This window comes from Thamnophis elegans, chromosome 3 (assembly GCF_009769535.1).
Source record: "Thamnophis elegans isolate rThaEle1 chromosome 3, rThaEle1.pri, whole genome shotgun sequence".
In the NCBI taxonomy this organism is placed as follows: Eukaryota; Metazoa; Chordata; class Lepidosauria; order Squamata; family Colubridae; genus Thamnophis; species Thamnophis elegans.
The window spans coordinates 20,641,173-20,659,092 of record NC_045543.1 but is presented as its reverse complement, the minus strand read 5'-3'; the positions used below and the strand labels follow the sequence as shown (position 1 = coordinate 20,659,092).

The 17,920-nt window shown below is 39.8% G+C and overlaps 1 protein-coding gene across 1 annotated transcript in view; it reads right to left on the bottom strand.

The window, feature by feature from the left end:
• The window catches only part of PLCB4 (phospholipase C beta 4), a 181,348-nt gene extending 165,192 nt beyond the window's left edge, over positions 1-16,156 (bottom strand). The window contains exon 1 of the mRNA XM_032213719.1: positions 15,801-16,156. The gene's annotated coding sequence lies outside the window, so the exon portion shown is untranslated. The remainder of the gene's footprint in view (positions 1-15,800) is intronic.
• Positions 16,157-17,920: the final 1,764 nt, after the last annotated feature.

Sequence of the window (17,920 nt, the reverse complement as noted above, 5' to 3'; positions counted from 1 at the left end):
ATTTATCTAAGGCATTGGTTTTAAAGTGTTCCATGTATAGGTTTGCGATGACGGATGAGAGGGGTGATGCCATAGGTGCTCCTTCTGTTTGTATCTTTGTCCATTGTGGATGAAGTATGTGTTGGTTAGACAGTGGTTGGTCAAATCTAGGATGTGCTTGGCGGGGGGGGGGTTGTATTTGTTTTGGATAGCTGTCAAGACTTCTTTAATAGGCACTTGGGTGAAGAGGGATATGACATTGAAGCTCACGAGTAGGTCGCTGGGTTGTAGGTTTTGTTTCTCTATTGTTTCTATGAAATGGATTGAGTTTTGTACATGTGAGGTGATGGATTCTGTGTAGGGCTGAAGTTGTTTGGCAAGAAATTTGGCAAGATTCTGTAGAGGTGAGCCTATGGAGCTGACTATGGGTCTGAGTGGTGTTCCTTCTTTGTGTATCTTGGGGAGGCCATAGAGCTTGGGGCATCTGGATGATTTTTCTCTGGGGATGATTCTTTGCTGGATCTCTTCACTGATCGGAGAGGCTTTTATTTTGGATTTGGTGTTTTTTTCCAGGTAGGTGGTGGGGTCTGTGTTTAGAGGTTTGTAAGCGGGGTCTTGGAGTAGGTTGGATAGTTTGGCTTGGTAGTCAGATTGTTCATCACCACAGTGGCATTACCTTTGTCTGCTGGGAGAATGATTATGTTGTTGTCTTTCCTCACGTTGGTGACTGCTTTTTATTCTTCTTTATGTAAGTTACTTCTGGGTGGATTGCTGGAGCAAAGGACGTTGGTGACTTCAAGTCTGATTTTATTGGCTTCATCTGGGCAACTCCGCACGAAGCCAAAGGCACCAGCCTGAAGATGACGAGTGTGACCTCGTTGAAACACACAGACACACACAGACAAACACACACAGACAAACACACACAAACACACACACAAACACAGACAAACACACACACACACACACATGTTTCGGTGAGGTCTCACTCGCCATCCTCAGGCTGGTGTTTTTGGCTTAAAGCGTCGTTTTTATAGAAAGACCGCATCTCCGACCACGCTTTAAGCCAAAAACACCAGCCTGCGGATGGCGAGTGAGACCTCGCCAAAACGTTGCCAAAACAATCTCAATCTTACATGGGAAAAGACCCAAATACAACAAGACCAGCATACCTACACCTGTGAAAATCTACGAAAACATAATATTCGGTTGAATGTATGTATGTATGTATGTATGTATGTATGTATGTATGTATGTATATATATATGTATATATACTTACATACATACACACACACACACACACACACACACACACACACATATATATGCAGGAAGTCAGTTAAAATTAAAACTTTGTGCAAACACCAAGAACAATAGTACACTTATAAAACCGTATCAAGGATCAATAACACTCCTGTACAGCATTGCGCATATGTGTACACCTGCAAACACACATCCATTATAAAAGCAAAGAGGAAAAGCTGTATTTTCATGTTGTTTCTGAGTCTGCAATCAAATGAAGAAAATACAGTCACAAAGTAGGTCACCTATTAGTCTAGCAAACAAACGGACTGCCTTGATTTAGTATCCGAACTTAATTTGCAAGTCAACGGGATAGAAGGAGATTCTAAATGATATACAAAGTTACACTGGATTGAGCCACAATCAAGGAAGGAATACACTATTCTTCTGCATGTAATTTTTTATTCGGTTGAAATGTAACACCAAAAGCTTAATCATTCACATGAAATGAGAATATTTGAAGAAGAATATACTTGTGGATTCGGACATAGCATATTAAATTATGAGCTGCAAAATGGTAACATCATTGGTTTGTCCTGGAACACAGCTAAAACTGAAGGTGTTGATCAGCTGGGAAATGAAAACCAACAAACCGGTTAGGTGAATGAGTAATCGCTAGCTACCTACACATTTTCAACTATAATTATTTTATTTTATATTTGCTCTATGGCTACGTCAAACCATGGACTGAAGTGGCAGCTGGAGTTGACTGTCATCTAAAAATAGAGTTTCTAGGATCTTACAACAGCCACAAACAGTTACAAAGGATCTTTCTGGAATGTTCTAACCATTTCCAGTCTTTGCAATCCCACTCAGTGTATATTTATACCTAGGACCAATATGCTAAAGACCTTTAAATATTTCATCTTTATAATTACTGATAAACGGAATAAAAACATCCTGACTAATTCTAGGCATGTGTTTTATGTAACTTTCAGCCTTCAGTAAAATATGCTGCTCCTCAGAGACAGAAGACTACAACAATTAATTCTTCAGGGTACTGGATTCTCAGGAGAAGGCAAAATGTGCCTCAAGAAGCAAACTAATGTTTTGTTCCCCTTGGGAAACTAGTTCTTTTGTTCACATTCATTTCTTTAAATTAATCTGCCTGGCAGACCCCAAAAGTGCCCTGCAAAATTGGTTTAGAAAAGACAAATGAAAAAGATGGAATGCTTTTGAATTACTTTAAGGTAATACATTTTTTGATCAGCATATGTTATTTGCCCTTATTATCTACAGATGCCAAATTAAAAAAAGATTATATTCAGAACTGGAAGTTTAATCAATGTTCCCAATTAGTAGTAACAAAACATTGAGGATAGGGGCACAAATCACCAATTGACTGATATTAACTGTGAAAGCCTGTGTTGATAGGTATCTGCAACTTTTAGGACTATTTTAGTATGTGTGAAAGATAAGAGGTTCTTTTTCATCAATAATGCCTTTTTCGAAGCCTCAAGATGTATTCCCATCATGGGCATATTTGCTTGTACCATTCATGTTTATGTTTTGTGAAACATATTAGTAACAGCTATGAGAAATTCCATGATTTAGTGGAGAGAGTGCTAAAAAGTTAAGGTCACCTATACTGGGGCTGCTTGTCAGATCTCAATTCTACCAATCTGCAGTTGATGGGCAAATAGGAAGGAAGGAGCCAAACAAAAGGCCATGTTATCTGCGAAACAGTCTTCCCCTAAGGACAGCTACCTATATTAGCAGATAGAGTGGGCACATTGCTAGTCCCTTCCTTTAAACATTGCCATCTAATAGGAAGTACGAAGTGTACCTTTTCTGACAGCTCCTGCCCTATGCTATATTTTTCCCCATGAAGTTCGGCAGGACCCCACTCTCCCAGCCTTCCAAAAACACAGGACTTGGATTTTCCTCCAAGCACTGTGATACGGTAAGCAATTTAACGAGGGATGGCATGTAGAAACCTAACTTTGGTGCCAGGGTTTTAATGTTTATGTTTTAGTAAACATATGTGTTACATTGCCTTACTATTGATGTTTTAATTGTTGACTGGGAGCCACCCAGAATTTGATGTGTTAAGCCGCTGTACCAATGTTTTAAACGAGAAAACATAAATGGCTTATTTCCAAGGATTTTAAAGTGTGTTCTAATGAGTACTGGACAGATAGAAATCTAATAATATCAACTTCTTAAATCCAAAAATCTTATTTTTCATACTAATATTATGTAGAACTAAGGGCATACTGTATAAATATTTTCTCTCTCTCTCTTTCTCTTTGTAACTCAAAAGCATAATTATGGGTAGATAGATGTGTCAGCAGATGGAATGGCAAGCTGTTGCAAATGATACATTTATGTAACTTGTAGACAGTTTGTTACCAAATAAACATAAACATAATAATAATAACTCCGCCGTTGCCGGTCCCAAGCCCGGATGAGAAAGGAGGAGGGTTGGGGTCAGGTTGGCAACTGACCCCATAAAAAAAAAACGCCAACCCATACAATATGGTGAAAGAAACAAATAAAAATTTTAAACCGCATCGGTCGTTGCGCGGGTTAACAAGGGCCGCGGCGGATGTTGGGGTCCCTGGACATCCGTCGACAAGTGGGCTGCAAGTGGACCAGCCAACAAAACGACAAAAATATAGTGCAGATGAAAACCGTGCCATAATGGCCTGTTACTACAACTCAGAGCCAGAAAAAAGAGGTTATTTAAAGCGAATGTATGAATTATGGAAACAACAATATCCAGATTCAAATGTTAGTGAACAACAATTCAGTAGCACAAATGATCCATTGGAATTTGTGCAAAAATTATAATATTAAAACAGCAACAAACTGGTGGGAACATCAGCCTGAAAAAGTCACCGAAAATCAGATGGTCAAGATCTTGTGGGATTTTTGCATACAAACAGACAAAATACTGGCGCATAATACACCAGACATCACACTGGTTGAGAAAAATAAGGTCACAATCATAGACATCGCAATACCAGGTGATAGCAGGGTCGCTGAGAAGGAACATGAAAAAATCGCAAAATACCAGGACTTAAAAATTGAAATTCAACGACTATGGCACAAACCAGCAGTGGTAATTCCAGTGGTAATTGGCACACTGGGTGCTATTCCAAAAGCACTGGAATTACATTTAAAACAGTTAAAAATTGACAAAATCACCATCAGTCAAATGCAAAAAGCCGCACTGCTTGGATCTGCACACATATTACAAAAATACGTTACAACGTCCTAGGCCCCTGGGTGGGGCCCGACTAGTAACCAATGCCAAATCCGGTGAAACAACTGGCCGCTGTGATACAATTGTATAATAATGTAATAATAATAACCATCAGGTTGAGAAGGTTTTAGAGAATGAGAAAGTCAAGATCTTGTGGGACTTCAGAATCCAGACTGACAGGCACTTGGCCCACAACACACCTGACATAACAATAGTTGAAAATAAAAAAAGTATGGTTCATTGACACTGCAATACCTGGAGATGCACCAATTGAAAATAAACAGCAAGAAAAAAAATCACAAAGTATTGGGACTTGCAAATTGAAGTTGAGCGACTGTAGAAAAAGAAATTGTGTGTTGTCCCCATTGTAATTGGAGCAATACCCCTTGGAGCAATACCCAGAGGGCTACCTCACTATTTGGAAATTTTATCAGACTTGAACATTCTGATTCTACAAAAAACCACCCTACTTGGAACAGCTTATATCCTTCGACATTACCTTAACAGTTCCTAGGTCCTTGGTTAGGACTCGAGCTGTTGAGCTACCAACCAGCCCCAAAGGCTGTGACTCTCACCAAGATTAACCACACAATAATAATAATAAAAGTTAAGAATTAAATTCCACAGGTCATTTAGAAATCTTTAAAAAATATAAACTCTTCCCTTCGCAGTTAAAAACATTTCCTTTTTTCAAACACTACTCCAGGTCACTACATTCCACGTTAAGAGCTTATTATCTATAATTCACAGAAGGTCACATTACAAAAACAAAATTTTGTAAAGCTCGTGGGTCTATATATTCTTTTGTACGCACACTGGTGCAGCAAAGTATGAGTCTACAATTCATATGTTGGTTGGCATCGTGATTTTTCATTATATCCGAGTCAGCTCACCTTGCTCTTCCCTCTTGTATATAAATTCTTTAACAACATTTCATCATGTGTTATATCATCATTAATTATGAATAGCATTTATCCTTCAAACCAAAGTTGGAAATCAAAGCAAAGTGGATCTCCAACTTTGGATTTGGAGGGCAGCACTAAATATGGATTGGAACATCATATGCCAGGACTGCACCACAATGAAGAGAAACTGCTCATAACTCTTCCATCACCTTTTCACAGATAGTCCACAGAATCCTAAATGTATGTGCTTAAACCAGCAAGAGCAAAAACATTCATAAAACCTAGCAACTTCAGTACCAAAAATATAACCGTGAAGTACTGGGGGGGGGGGGAGCAGACACATCAATGGCCCATCTGATAGGAAGAAAAAATATATCGTCTTTCCTCAGCATAATCATCCAGAAATCAGTCCGATTTTGATCTTGGAAAATTCATCGCAGACTGCAATCCTATTCAGATTGACTTGGAAGTAAACCCTTCTGAACGTCCTGGATATTGCTTCCAAATAAGATAAAAATAAAATCTCCCCCAGGTCAACCTCAACAGCATGAAAGTAGTTCCGCAGTCTTGTTTTGAGATATTTTTCTGCTTCCTTCAGCCCTTTCCTCAAGGTCTCTCAGCTCAATCCTATCGTTAGCCCTTCTGAGATCAGAACTGCCACCTGCCTTACTTCCAAATAAGTGAGAACAAAATTGTGTTATAGAAACAAAGGAAAAGGTTATTTAGCAAATGCATCTCCATTCAGGCACAACATTGGCAGATTGGTTACCATCTGTTTGGGGATTTTTACATCATATTTTACCGTAATTTAAATTACTCTGTTTTGTATTTTTCTCTTTTTATTCATAGCTATTTTGAGCATGGGCATACAGAAAAAGATCAAATTCAATTGATCAAATTCAATTCATTATGGTTCTGAGACATTTTGGTAGCTGTAGCATTTACTCTTTGACATCATCTCTGCAATGCTGGAGATCCCTATACAAATGTTTTAATGTAATTCCATTACAATCCATTATGTATATTTTCTTACAGAAAACACAGAGGCTGTAAAAACATGGGAATGGGGAGTTTCATTCATGAAAGAGGTTTCATAGCACGTTCCTTATCCTTCTGGCTATACAAATCAAAATGAATCTAAAGATGTGAAATTCTATAGTGCAAACATTGTGCCCCTGTTCCTAGAACTAGCACTTTCGGTTTAATTTCTGAAAAAGGGGGAAATCATTTGTATACTTTACACAGCTAAACTGAACATTTGGAACAGTGATAGTACTGCCCTTAGAAATACATGCATTCTTGAAAAATCTATCAAAGTAATGACAGGTTTTTACCTTGTTCGGTGTTCCCAGACTTTTAATTACCTTAGCAGTCATGCAATTAATCTTTCCAGCAGAATCACAGCTGTTAGCTGATGATGGGAAAGCTGCAGTCAAGATCGGACAGGGGCAGGAGAATAGGTGGTCACAGAACTATCCAAAGGATTCAACATTAGGACTGCAACCCAAGTGTATGAGAATAAACCTTGAACAAGCCTTACACTATATTACTAAGTTTCAAGCCAGTCAATTTCTCGCAGCAAAGACCCTTGTGCTTGTCAGCACAAATTAATCACATCATACTTTTTTCAATATGCAATGCCTTTTCAGTATTAAACTTGAGCTTCAAAGTTACTTCTTTCATAAGGTGTATCAAATCATGCACCTTATATCACAAAGGACATTGCAAATAGTTTGCTTGCAAAATATATCCTGGCTGTTTTTTAACCCAGGAGACCAGAGTGATGCACAGCCTATTACAGTATGTCCAAAAATAACTAATTTGAAATCTAATATGACTTAAAGTCAGCTATTCTAGAGTTTATTTCTGAGATATGAGCCCTTAGGATGTGCCTTGAAACATTTTTTCTCTGTTACCTAAAAGCTCACTTAACTTCGAAACCATCTATCCTGTTTCCCAGATTTGATTTATGTAGAACAACTCACACTTTCTCTTTACTTCAATAAATTCTGCAGAAACATTATCAACATTCTTTACCGTATTAATTTAATGTACATAACAGTTACATGCAGTGACATCTATATTTTTGGGAAGAGAGGACATAGACAGCCATTCACATTTTTTCCAGAGAATAAAAGAACCACTTGGATTAACTACAATAATGCCAGCCTCCATATTAATAATAAGCCATGATTTTATGTAATGAGAGCAAGCTGCAGAAGGAGCATGGTTCATATACTTCTCCTCTACCTTCTTCTGCCACTCATAATTCAGTCTTAACAAATATATCTGGGTAAGTCCTGATTCTTGACAGAATGTAGAGTGAAATCTCTTGTAGCACCAAGCTCAGTGGTGGGTTCCTATCGGTTCGGCAACCCAAGCCTGCCACACCCCTGAACCACTTCTCTTGGCAGTGCCATAGGCATCGCTATATTGTTTTTGCCTTCTACGCATGCACAGAGCATTTTTTGTTGTATTGCGCAAGCGCGCGCACTGCCCGTCCTTGAGTGAACCGGCAGTAGCAGCTGCTGGAACCCACCCTTGACCGAACTGATACCTGCAAGGAAAGCCATGGAGGAGGCAGCAACAATTCCCACAAACTGCTTATTTAATCCTTTCATTTGCTGATTTTTAAGCATGTGCAAGTTTGAATGGTCTTTTCATTCCCAGGCACCTGATGCAGATTTAATAAACAAGTGACTAAATTCCTTTCTGTCCACCAAACCACTGAGGGAAGTGAATTAATTTCTCTCTTTCATAATTGTTTGATGAATCTCTAGTGCATTTCATAAACCATTTTACCAGAAAAGACAATCAAGTCAGTTTTATAATCTCCATATCAGTTTACCTTTCTTGACAGAAAACAACCGTGACTTGATTTTCTTTGCTTATATAAGTGGCATGTACCTTCCTCTAGCAACATCCTAGAAATAAAATCAGGTTCCACATGTCTGAAACATATTGGTAGTGCAAAAATGTCATTTCCCAAAAAAGAATAGAAAATAGCATCATAGGGGTAGAAATACCATGTATTCTGTGTGAGAGGCAATCAACACACATACCGTAATACCCATTCTGATCAGTCCTACTTCCTATACTGAATAGTGGTATCTAAATGCTTCAAGAAAATTACAAAAAAAAATTGCAACAGGAAAAACCTGACCCACTCCCTAAATACTTGTACGTTTCTGAAGAAAACAATACAGTATTTATTAAGCCTGTGTTCTCCGAATAACATCAATTAAAGAGTAACATCAAGTCTAGAAATCAACATTTAAGGTTTCATTCTTTGAATTAAACGTAACTCCCTTTCCTCCAGCTGAGATTCATTGTCACCAAGGCGTCAGCCAATAGCTGTGGTTTTGAGTGAACCATAACTTTGCTTTGACTATAATTAAATTTCCAGCTAACCTTTAACCATGACGAAGTCCTTTGGGAAATATGAAAGGACAAAAGAAACTATCATTTAACATCATGGTCTACTTTCAATCTCTTAATCATTATGAAGAAACAAAGAACTTTACTTTGGTAGTAATCTAGTATTAAAAAATATTTAAATAGAATGCAAGGGTTATATGTGCTTACAGTATTGTAAAACCCACATTCGTGTATCTTTAAATACCAGTTACTAAGTGGAAACAGTAGGGGATAACACATTACTGTTTGTCCTGGAAACATTGATGGATTACTATCAGAAGGAGGCTGCTAGATCCATCTTAGCCTATTCAAGGTACATATCACCGAAGAAGAGGCTCTATTGTCTTTCTATTCATTTTTATAGCAACCAACTTAGAGTCTTAAGATTAAATCAGAAGTGTCAAAAGTAAGATTGATACCCAACTATTTCTATGCCATAATAAGGATATGGCAGAGATTGGCCAAAGTATGTTCCTAAGCTATCTATTCGTTTTATTTGAACTGGGTATTAATAATGTCACAACTGTTACTTTTATTTATTATTTTCTCCCTTTATTTTTCTTTCCTACTAAAATTGTTAGTTTTCTGAGACCTTCCCCAATCTAGTGTTACTTATCTATGCATTTATTCTTCAGTACATTATCAGGGGAATTCAAGACATTGTAGTCCAATTTAAAAAAAGGAGTCAAATTAAGGAAAGCCATTTTATTACAAGGAATAACAATTTAATTAATACTTTGTATTAAATTATTTTCCAAAGCTTCCCCCCCCCTCGCTGTTTATTGTAAGTATCAATAATAATCAGGAAGGGAAAAAACCAGACAAATTCTTTTTAAACAGACGTTAGTCCATCTGTTCTTCCAACATGAACACATGCTTTGATGAAATTATTATCAATATAACCAACAGAAATTCATCTGTCAACAGCCCCTTTTCTATTTATCATAGCAATTCCTAACCACAACTGTAGCCATAGATCCCACAAACACTTATCAAGAAACAGCAGAGGCAACATGCATGCAGAAGCAAGTGTCTCTCCTTACAAAACTTCTTTGGGAATTAAGAAAAAAAGGTCTTCAGAAATACATTCATATGTTTGACTTGTATAGGGGAGGAGGGGTAAGATTGGTAAGAAAGTCTCATCTGCACAAATTGGTCACAATAGTCAGATTATTTATTTATTGTTTGTTTGTTTATTTGTTCGTTTGTTTGCTTGCTTTGCTGCTCATTTCAATGATGGAGTTACCCATACAATAAAAAGTGTAAAAAAGATCATAGAAAGCTAAAAACCAAGAGGATGGATGATCTTCTCTCTCTCTCTTTCTCTCGTCAACCATCCCCACAACCAGCACTCTCTTACCTGGAGACCATGATAGCTGGCAGAACCAAGTTTTCAGGTTCTACCAGAAGGCCACGAGTGTGGGGGCTGACTTCACCTTCAGCAGGAGAATATTTCAAAGAGTGGGGGGCCACAACAGACAAGGCTCTTCTCCTGGATTCCATCAGGCAAAATTCTTCTGCTGGAGAGAGTGGTGGGCTAGTCCCGTTGGGGTGAGACATCTGACAATTACAATTTTGCAGATAGCCTAAGTAGCATTATCAATCTGGGAAATAGGATTCTGTGAACTACAGGACTGGCCTGAAGAGAAGCTTAATAAAGATCTGAACAATTTCATGACATCTGGAATGTTAACTAACAACTAGAGAAAGAAATTAGAGCCAGAATTGAAAAGAACTTCCTTAACAGAAGTTACTGAACTGAAAGCTCAGTTCTTCAGACACCCGATCTCTCTACCTGAACTAGTACAATCTGTGCTCAAGAGGCGTAGAACAGTGATGGCGAACATTTTTTGGCTCACGTGCCAAAAGCGGGGGGAGCGCAGGGGGGTTGGCGTGGGTGTAGCGGTCTGGAGGCTTGCGAAAAACAGCCTCAAAAGAAGACCAAAGTCAGCTTGCCAGCGCGCACATGTGTGCTGGAACTAACAGGGCAACACCTTGCATGTCCTAACAAATGGCTCTATGTGCCACAGGTGGCACATGTGCCATAGGTTCGTCATCACGGGCTTAGAAGAATGCTGAACACTGTAAAAGTGTGAAAACTGAAAAGTCCATAAACTCTTCAGAGAAAAATTAAACCTAAGCAGGCTAAGGAGGGACGGAGGGAGGAAGAAGCCCAAACCTACGTGAATAAAGTAAACAGTGCAAGATTTGAAGTTACCTCTTGTTTAATATCTGTAGGTGTTTTACAAATGAATGTTATTGGTTATACTCTAAAAGGCCTAACTCAAAACAAACCCAAAATAGATTGAGAAAAATCACCAGAACAATAGCAAGAATACCTAAGAGCAAGAATGAATGTTTTAAATCAGCTGCTAAGTGAAACATATTTTGCATCCCTTGTGAAAAGGAAACTCGGGGAACAGTAAACCCACTTCAAAGAGACAAGGATTCCAAATCTAATTCCAAACCATCACTCGTTCAAGCTGATACCAAGGAAAAAAAACCTCCACCAAGAATAGTGAGTTTCTTCTTATGTAGGAGCTGAAGTAATTATGAATAAAGCTGAATATATTTGTCCCAGGATAATGTTGTAGGATCCAATCTGGGTCCGTCACTGGGACCAGAGGTTTAGTCTTTCAAGTTTTTGGACTCATGCTGGAGCTCCTCCTCAGGGAGCGTCTCTCTCACTCCAATGTAAGGATGGACTGCAGCTATAGTCCAAAAGCTCGGAAGACAAAACCTCGGGTCCCAGTGACCCACGCAAACTGGATCCTGCAACTGAAGTAATGATTATGAATCAGCTAATCAACTTGTGTCTCAGCATTCTAAAACAAAACATGGTCAGGCCAGGCTAGTATGAGGATGGGAACTCTCCAGGAACCCCAATGTGGCTAAATTGAGAAGACAAAAAGAAAATTGGGAGAAGGTAATGGCAACCCATCTGGGAGAGGAGTCGGATGGCATAAAAATGTAATAAATCAATAAAATAGCAATCACCATGAAGTTACCAGAAGGAGCTCAACTCACAGGTGATTTTACGTTTTTCATAAAGTTAGAGTTTTCCCAATCTCCAGATATAATGGATTACAATTCCCATCCAGCTACTCTGGCTACTGCAGTTTGCCTTGGACATGGCAGTAAACATTCTTTAGCATCAAGATAGCTAGCTCCTCTGAACATGGAATATCAGAAACATGAAATTCATAGCTGTGTTCACCCATAATGATTATTTTAAAAAAATCTAGTGAATGTAGTTGTTTATATTTTCTGACGGGTAGCTGCATTTGTTATTTAAATTTATAGCCTAAGATCTATTCAGTTACATCAGCCAAAATATTTCCAAACAAACAACAAGGCTTCAGATATTTCAAAACATGTCATTAGATAGGAGGTTAACTGAAATGGGGAAATTAAGAAAGTTAAGGCTATTATATTTCTGGGGTCCAGTATCCATACGCCACAAACAGTTTTGTCATCACTCAAAAAAGACTCTTCTCCCTCTTGGTCTTCATTTCAAAGAGAAAAAGGGAGAATGTGTTAGTCTTGGGTGGTGACTATACAAACTGGGAAAGAAAGCACAGGTGATCCCTACCTTCTTTTCTTTTTCCATAATACAACTATAAATTACCAGGGTCACTCATAGAAACAAAGGAATGGACCCACTGAAGTCAGTGCTTTCCTTTTCAACCACACACTGACACTGACTGTATTTCTGTTTGGAGTTTTTATGTTCTTACTACGAAGTATAACTATATTGCTAATCTTGCAACAAGACTAGAGAACTGTAGGTTTACTTGAATAAAAAAACATGCTATTTTTCTATATTTGGGTAGTAAACGTAGAGAAGGATCTACATTTAAAGACAGATTGGATATTTCTTATCCTCATATACTAATGCCATGGCTAAACCGTTTAAAAATAAGGGGTTCTTAACCTGGAAAAAAAGGGGGGGGGGAGAAATTGTGTTTTAAAACAAAGCTGCTGTGCGTGGGAGTGCAGCTGTAAAGCAAAGTACATTGTTACTCAAGCAGATAGGAAACCATACCTAATATCAAGTCAGGTTTGAAAATTGTTTTGACAGCCACTAGCACAGATCTATTTTATAGCACAGGTCTGATTTATAGGCAAAGACAAGAGCCACAAGCCAAGCCAAACCCACAGGCTGAAGTGCATTTTATCACTGTTTTAGCATATGTAACCTAAATGGTACTTGCCATCATATTATTCTGAAATAAAGTTCGGTTAGCAATAATGCAAATCCCACCATTTATTATATTACTTCCTTCAGTTTACCCAAAAACTATTCATTTGTATGCGGACCAAATCTTATTTGCAAGATATCTGTTTTGGATCATATGCCAACCTCTCCAACATTTGCCAAGATGAAAACAAAAGAAAGGCAATTATGTAATCAGACTATATCTGGTTCCAAGGAAACAGACAATTGTGCAAGGTATTTTGAAGTGGTCTATTGAAAAGTGATGCCACATAATAACTCCTATTCAATCTTTGCTTATGTAACATTTATGACAAGGCTATGTTTTGCTCTTTACAGACCTTCATTTCCTTGGCATACATCAACAATTGGCAAAGCTACAACACTGTACTGTTAAAAAGTAAGGTCTTTTAAAATTCATGCTAGATTTCTGATGCCCTCGGGGACTTGTCCATATAGCTTATTTGGCAGCAATGCAAAAAGTGCAATAGTTTGTTGTTCAATTAGAAATCTTTAGAAATGGACGATAAGTTTATACTAATTATAAGAAGATAGTCATGTTGACCCATGTTGGCAAAAAATCAGGATTCCAAAATAAAACTAATTTTATTAAAAGGCATATGCTTTCGTAAAGTATTATTTGCATTGCATTAAGTGCACTGCAGCTCACAAAAGTGTATGCTTTTAATAACATTTCTTAGTCAGAAAAGCTGCTACCAGATTCCTGACAGTTTAAACCAAAGCGTCCAATCACAGAACCTCATATAATTTATAGGGAACATGGTACTGCTTCCAAAGTTGAACCATTGTTTTTCCTACACAGATAATTTCTAAGTATCATCATCATTCATACACCCAATTCCTAATTCATAAGTGCCAAACCTGAGCCTTTGTGGTAACCCTTGTGACATGTTTGTCTTTTAAGGACTCAATCTTTTATTACTATCCAATTTAACTCAGTCACAAACTCACCATTTTTATAAGTATTATAATACTAAGGAATGTATGACAGAGAATGGCATTGTAATAGTATGACAGATTCAAGCATATACATGCACCAGCATAAATCAGATTTGTATTATCTTTGGCAAGTGTCCTATTACTATGGTGATTAAATGCATGTTTGCATTTAAATATATGGACACACTTTTCCAGAATTACTTGAGGACAGTGTCCATACTTTATGTCTGGATCAACCATCTCATTGGTGACTCTCTCTCTCTGGAAGGGCCATCATCTCACCTCATCTCACAGGATTGCTGTGGGAACCAAATAAGTAGCAATAGCACTTAGACTTATATACCCCTTTACAGCTCTCTTTAAGCGGTTTACACAGTCAGTTCAGTGTCCCCGACAATCTGGGTCCTCATCTTAAGTACATTACCTTAACTTCCCAGGGAAAAAGTAGAGTAAAAATATTATAAATTATATATAATGCCATGTTTTCTGCCATGTGCTCTAGCCTCGCACAAGAATTAATATTACCAGTTTATTAAAATGCTTAGAACTATAACCTCAATACATATGCACACACACCTTTTTAAGTAGCTCCCAAAGATTGCTATCTTGGCCAAAGGTATTACTTCATCCATGAAGAACAATAATAACGGAAGATAAGCAATAGCGCAAAGAAGGCAGTGCCAAGCATTTCGGGTTTGTTTGGTGTTGTTTTTTTGTAAGAAAACCAACGGTGCATTCAAGAGCACCTGGCAAGAGTCATCAAATGCCAATCCGGATTAAGAATCCGGGATCTTTCTGCCTGTATAAACTTCAGGAACCGTTTCGTTTACCAAACGCACCACCATCCCACGCTCCATGCCAACTCTGAAAATCCTTCACCGGGAAAGTTTAACGGGCAATTCGCGGAAGATGCCCGAATCCCCTGCGGGGAAGGGAAGGGAGGCTGTGGAAAGGGGAAAGAGGTCACCGCACAGCAAACACCCCCTTTTAACCTGCCGCCTGAAGCTTCTAAAACTAAAGTTTAAAACAAAGCAAAAACCTTGAGCCACAGAGCCGTTTCCTAGCTCAGCACCCCGCGCTGACATTTCATCCCGGATGCACATGGAAAGAGAAAGAAAGAAAGGTGACTTGCTGGGCGAGCCATTAACAACTCAAAAAGAGAGAGGGGGAGAAAAGGCTTGGCGCTTCGCTTCTGGAGAGATCTGCCACGACGCCACTTTATAAAGCAGGAGCAAACAAATCAGAAAGTCCACCAAGCCGGTGTGTGGTTGTGTGTGTGCGTGTGTGTGCAGGAGGAGGTGCAAGGGGGAAAACGGCCACCGAAGAAGCCATGCCACCAAAAGGGCTTTCGCTAACAAGGTCTCGGGCAACAGCAGCAGCAGAGCCTTTTTGGGAGGGCCGCCAGGAATAAATCAACTCTTCGCTCCTTTGCTTCTTCCAAAGCGGCGCTTCGGACGCTCTCCCGGGCAGGACTTACCAGTAAAGCAAGTGCTTCGCCTCCCCGCGAGGATCTCCCTCTTAGGAAAGGAGCGCGGAGAAGGGGGCTGCTGCACGGAGGACAGGGAGACGCAGCCGAGGCCCTGCGGAGCCCTCCGCGGCCGGAGATCACCGCCCCTGTCCAGCGTCGCCCCGCCGGGAGCCGACGGATACTCAGTCGCCCTTGCTTTTCTACCTAACCGCCCGCCCGGTGGAGCTCGGAGAAAGGCAAACCCTGGGTTCGCACACCGCATTCCCACCCCCCTACCCGCCGCCTCCCTTCCTTCCACCCCTTCCCCGCCTCCTTTTGTCAGCGCTCCCCGCCAGGGTCTTACATCAGCTGTCGCCGGACGGTGCCGGGTAGGAGAGAGAATGAGGAGAAAGCCCCGGCGCCGTTGCCGTTTAAACGCTCATTGGCACAAGATGCTTTGGGGAGGGCGCCTCTCCCCCCGCCCCCCACCTCCTCCTTCGCCCAGTTCCAGACCACGGCGAGCGGCTTTTCTATTGGCAGCCGCCCGCGTGAGTCGCTACTCCTGGTTCGCGGGGTTTAAGACAGCTCCGAAAGGCGGCGCGTTTCTAAGCGGGCGAGCGCGCCCCACGCGTGCGCCGTGGAGCGCGCGGGCGAGCGCGCCGCCGGTCACCCGCCAGGCCCGCCGGAGCTGTCTGTTGGTTTCGGGAGCGCGCGCGCGCGATCCGGGAAGGCGGCGGCGGCGGCAGAGGTGGGCTTTCCTCACGGGCACCTCAAAGACGGCGGAGGAAGGGGGGGTAGGGTCCAAGCGACGGGCAATGGGGGCGAGGTTGCCGTATCGGTGCCCTGTGAACAAGGCATCGGGAGGATAGCGGCGGGAAGGGAGAGGGGCTTCATGAAGGTATTGTCTCCGATGCCGAGCAGTGATTGAAGCTGGCCAGCAGGTGCCTCGTTCTGGCTCACAAATGGTGCCGGAGCAGGTGCAGGACGGCCGAAAAGCCAGGCAGACTCCGAAACCAGACCCCTCACGAGATGGAAACAGGCAGATCTGCTTAAAAAGGTCGTTCTGAGCTCCATGGGAATTGCCCCAATGAAAGTGTAGATCAGGACACGGACAATAAAGCAAGACTAGGCCAAATTCTTGTCCGGTGCAAAATACAGAAACACCCAAGAGGATTTAAAAGCAGCCAACGTCTATATTAAGCTATGGCCCTCATGAAACATGGGGAGGAAACCGTGAACTCTGCAGCTTATTTCCTGGATCTCCTGCTGTTTCTCTATTCTGTCTCATAACATGAAACCCCTGCATGAGCTGAAGGATTCAGAGAGAGAAAGCAAAGCTTCAATTATATGGGCTTTTAAGAATTAGAATGCAAATGATCTTGAAAACGGAAGGACAAACATTGACCAAAAAAAAAAAAAATTGCCCAAAAGCAAAAGGATATCAAAGAGGTTTGCCTGCTTACTATTTAGATTGATTGCCTTTTCTAATCATGCTCTCATAACAGCTTGTGTGGTTTCCAAACATAATGTGAAATCAATTATACTACCCTAAATTTATAAAAGCAGTTTAAAACAGTCAAATTAGAATGAAAAATGTACTAGACTTTGAATAAGCTATAAATCAAAGGGAAGCAAGACTGGGCAATATTATTCCATATGGTCTAGTTTTAATTTATTAATTAAACATTGAATAAACATAATTATACAATGACTCATAAGATTAGTACCAATTGTAATAGGCACTTTGAGTCCAAAACAACTGGAGTACCCGTTGAACACATTGCTGTCCATCAACTGCAAAAGGCAACTTTACTTCAAACCTTTGAAAAAAACTAGGTAGATAAAAGTGTTAAATCCAACCTAAACTTCCTGACTGTGCAATGAATCATAATAATGAAGTAGAAAAGTGTAACACAATTTCAATATGTGAATATTCTCACATTTTTAATAATAACTTTTGCATACCTATTACACCTGTTTAATTATTTTTTTCAATCTTTTCTGTTTGCATTTCTCTTCTTTCAATATTCTTTTTTCATCTTCCCTCTTTTTTCCTTTTAATTTACCTTGTAGGTACAGTATATCGATCTACCATATGTAGTGTGGAATATGACAGAGTACTATATATTCTTTCAATGTATATCCGCTTTTACTCAACAGTAATATTTTTTTAATGTTACACAGTTTGCCTCTAGTTTTAGATATTAATGTATAAAGCCTCTTAAAACATAATGCCAAAAAGAAATTTTAATTGTAACATTTTCTAAAGGTCAGTTAAAATAATTCAGTTAAAGGATGTAACAAGTGAATAAATGTCATTCCCCCCATGATCAAAAGAAGAAATAATTTTACTTTTGGGATATATGCTTTTCCTCAGCACCACTTCTTTCCCATGTGTATCCACACTAACCAGGAGAAGACCTCTGTTAAATATTTTAGTTTACTAAGGAGTTTGTGACATATGAAGATAGAGGACCTCAGATG